Consider the following 4,209-nt stretch of genomic DNA (forward strand, 5'->3'; position numbering starts at 1 on the left):
AGCACATAGGCATGGGCAAAGACTTCATGACTAAACCACCAAAAGCAGTGGTAACAGAAGCCAAAATTGACAAATGGGATCTAATTAAAAAGCTTCTTCACAGCAAAAGAAACTGTCGTCAGAGTGAACAGGCAACCTGCAGAATGGGATAAAATTTTTACAATCTGTCCATCTGACAGAGGACTAATAGCTAATATCCAGAATCTACAAAGAACTTAAACAAATTTACAAGAAAAAACAACCCATCAAAAAGTAGTCAAAGGATATGAACAGACACTTCTCAAAAGAAGACATTTATACAGCCAACAAACATAATGAAAAAAAGCTCATCATCACTGGTCATTAGAGAAATGCAAATCAAAACCACAATCAGATACCATCTCACGCCAGTTAGAATGGCAATCATTAAAAAGTCAGGAAACAATAGATGCTGATGAGGATGTGGAGAAATAGGAATGCTTTTACACCGTTGGTGGGAGTGTAAATTAGTTCAACCATTGAGGAAGACAGTGTGACAATTCCTCAAGGATCTAGAACCAGAAATACCATTTGACCCAGCAATCCCATTATAGGGTATATACCCAAAGGATTATAAATCATTCTACTATAAAGACACATGCACATGTATGTTTATTGCTGCACTATTTGCGATAGCAAAGATTTGGAACCAACCCAAATGCCCACCAATGATAGACTAAAGAAAATGTGGCACATATACACCATGGTATACTATGCAGCCATAAAAAAGGATGAGTTCATGTTCTTTGCAGGGACATGGATGAATCTGGAAACCATGATTCTCAGAAAACTAACAGGAACAGAAAACCAAACACCACATGTTCTCACTCATAAGTGAGAGTTGAACAATGAGAACACACCGACACAGGGAGGGAAACATCACACACCAGGGCCTGTTGGGGGATGTGGGGCAAGGGGAGGGATAGCATTAGGGGAAATACCTAATGTAGATGATGGGTTGATGAGTGCAGCAAAACACCATGGCATGCGTATACCTATGTAACAAAACTGCACCTTCTGCACATGTATTCCAGGACTTAAAGTATAATTTTAAAAAATGACTTCTAAAATTAATGCTTTCTCTAGCTGACATTTCTTATTCTCTGAAAGTCATAGAATTTCTAGCAATTTATATTTCAGAAATCTGCCCAGTGCCCCCCACGTTTTATCTGCTGCTTTTATATTTGTAAGCCTTAAAGATCCTCTAATCTCTTATCTCACTTTACTCTTTTCCCCACTATTTAGATTTTCTCAGCCTCACTGGATTTTTAAAAATCTTAAAGTTCTACCCATTTTATTGGTTTCATAATTTCACTAATCTTTTAAATTTATTATTGTTATTTCTTATTTTCATTGCTTCTTTTGGTAAGAAATATTCCCTAGTTCTCCAGGAAACTTGAATATCTTTTTTCCCTAGATAAGAAAAATTTGAAGAGTTCTCATATATACCCCATGTAAGCTGAAAGTTAGTAAAATATACCAGATGTCATGTTTCATTTTGTTGAATATATGTAAGGGATTTATTTTAAATTGAATACATTTAGTGAGAACTAGTCTGCAAAGGCATTGTTTCTCCAAAGTTATGACATAATCTTATATATGAAAATATGTTATGGAAAGCTTAGAATAATATGCTAGGCTAAAATCCATTTCATACTAGATCAGATAATATACAAGATAATCCTGGGTCATCTTTTAGTGCCAGAAAGTAATAATCCAAAAACAACACAATGGGTATTTGTCAAAGGGAAACAGAAGCCAATTGAAAGAGCTCCTAACTGGAGCAATTAGAGCAACAAAATAAATATGGTAGTCGTAGATTGTAATACAAAGTAAAATAAATATCCATTAGTTCATACTATTATAAATAAATGAAGGAATAAAAAACAAATGGGAGACAAGAGACAAATCTCTTTTATAGAAGAATTCCATATAGTCTGTGAACAGACTCTCCCTTCAAGAATGTGAGCATTACCCCCTACTTCTTAAGTGGGAGCTGTGCTTAGTGACTTGCTTCCAAAGAGAATAATATGAAAAATTGGAAAGGACAACTTTTCATTGGAGAAATCTGGCAAACAGTGCCTCACTTAACAAAGGTTAACATAATCAATAATAAGTCCATTTGATTATATGTACTCTTAATATGATATGATATGAGGCGAAGGACAATTCTCTTTTATCTCACTCCTCAAAATTCAAAACTCAGTCTAATCATGAGAAAAACACCAAACAAATTCTTATTGAGGAGATATTCTACAGAGTATCCAGCTAGTACTCCATAAAATGTCAAGGTCATCAAAAAACAACAAAAATGAGAAGCTGACACAGCTGTGAGAAGCCTAAGGAGACATGATGACGAAATATAATATGTGCTGTATGAATTACTGGAACAGAAAAAGGACATTAGTAAACAACATAATGAAAGTATAGACTTTAGTTAACAATAATGCTGCATTATTGGTTCATTAGCTGTGACACAGATATTGTAGTAGTGTAAGATGTTAATAGTCAAACCTGTGTGTACTGTATATGAGTATCTTTGCAACTTATCTGTAAATCTAAATTTATTTCTGTAAATCTAACTATGTACATCTATTATAACAATTTTATTTAAAATGTTGTGCATAAGGAGTTGATAGAAATTATGTCCTCTGTCTTTGAGATACTTTATTTATTTATTTTCTAATAGGTCTCTTAAAGACTTTAGTTAGACTTAAATTCTTTTCAGAGTAAAAATAAAATATATAAGAGTCCATCACTTTGCTAAACCTCATGAATATCTGTTGGTTTTGCTCATGATTTTGTTTCATAGAATGTTTCTAAATGGTATGTTAAAGGATAGTGTGAGATGATATATTAGTCTGCTCTCACACTGCTATAAAGAAATACCTGAGACTGGGTATTTATAAAGAAAAGAGGATTAATTGGCTCACAGTTCTGCAAGCTGTACAGGAATCATGACATGATTTGCTTTTGGGGAAGCCTCTGGAAACTCGAAGTCATGGCAGAAGGCAAAGTGGGAGCAAGCACTTCTTACATGACAGGAGCAGGAACAAGATGTGGGGAAGGTACTACACCCTTAAACAACCAGATCTCACGAGAACACTATGATGAGAACAGTACCAAAGGGGCAATCTGCCCCCATGATCCAATCACCTCCTACTAGGTCCCACCTCCAACATTGGGGATTACAATTCAACATGAGATTTGAGTGGAGACACAAATTCAAACCTTATCATTCTGTTCCTGGTTCATACCAAATCTCATGTCCTTCTCACATTGCAAAATACAATTGTGTCTTCTCAACAGTCCCACAAGTCTTAACTCATTTCAACATTAAAAGTCCAAGGTTTCATCTGAAAAAACACCAGTCCTTTCTGCCTATGAGTCTATAAAATAAAAAACAAATTAGTTACTTCCATAATTCAATGGGGATACAGGCATTGGGTAAGTACTCCCGTTTTGAAAGGGAGAAATTGGCCAAAGGAAAGAGGCCAGAGGCCCCATGGAAGTCCAAAATTCAGCAGGGCTCTTGTTAGAAAAGCCTCCAAATATTCACCTTTGACTTTATGTCTCACATCCAGAGCACACTGATGCAAGGGGCACACTTCAAAGACCTTGGGAAGCTCCCCTTCTCTGTGGCTGCTCTCATGGGCTAATGTTGAGTGCCTTTGGTTTTTCCAGGCACATCGTGCAAACTGTCAGTGCCCCTACCATTGCAGAATGTGAAGAATGGTGGCCCTCTCCCCACAACTCCACTACGGAGTGCCCCAGTGAGGACTCTGTGTGGGTGCTCCAACCCCACATTTCCCCTCTGCACTGCCCTAGTAGAGGTTCTCCATGGGGACTCCACCCCTGCAGCAGACTTCTGCCTAGGCATCCAGGCTTTTCCATTCACCCTCTGAAAACTAGGCAGAGGCTCTCAAGCTTCAGCTCTTGCACTCTGAGCACCCTCAGGCTTAACACCAAGCAGAAATTGCCCAGCCTTATGGCTTGCACCCTCTGAAGCACTAGCTTGAGCTCCACCTGGGTACCTTTTAATCAGGGCTGGAGCTGGAGCAGCTAGGATGTGAGGAGCAGTGTCTGAGGATGCACAGGGAAGTAGGGCCCTGGTCCTGGCCCATGAAACCATTTCTTCCCCCTAAGCCTCTGGGCCTGTAATGGGAGGGACTACCTCAAAGGTCTCTGAAG

Source organism: Mandrillus leucophaeus, unplaced genomic scaffold, assembly GCF_000951045.1.
Source record: "Mandrillus leucophaeus isolate KB7577 unplaced genomic scaffold, Mleu.le_1.0 Scaffold1041, whole genome shotgun sequence".
NCBI classification, from domain to species: domain Eukaryota; kingdom Metazoa; phylum Chordata; class Mammalia; order Primates; family Cercopithecidae; genus Mandrillus; species Mandrillus leucophaeus.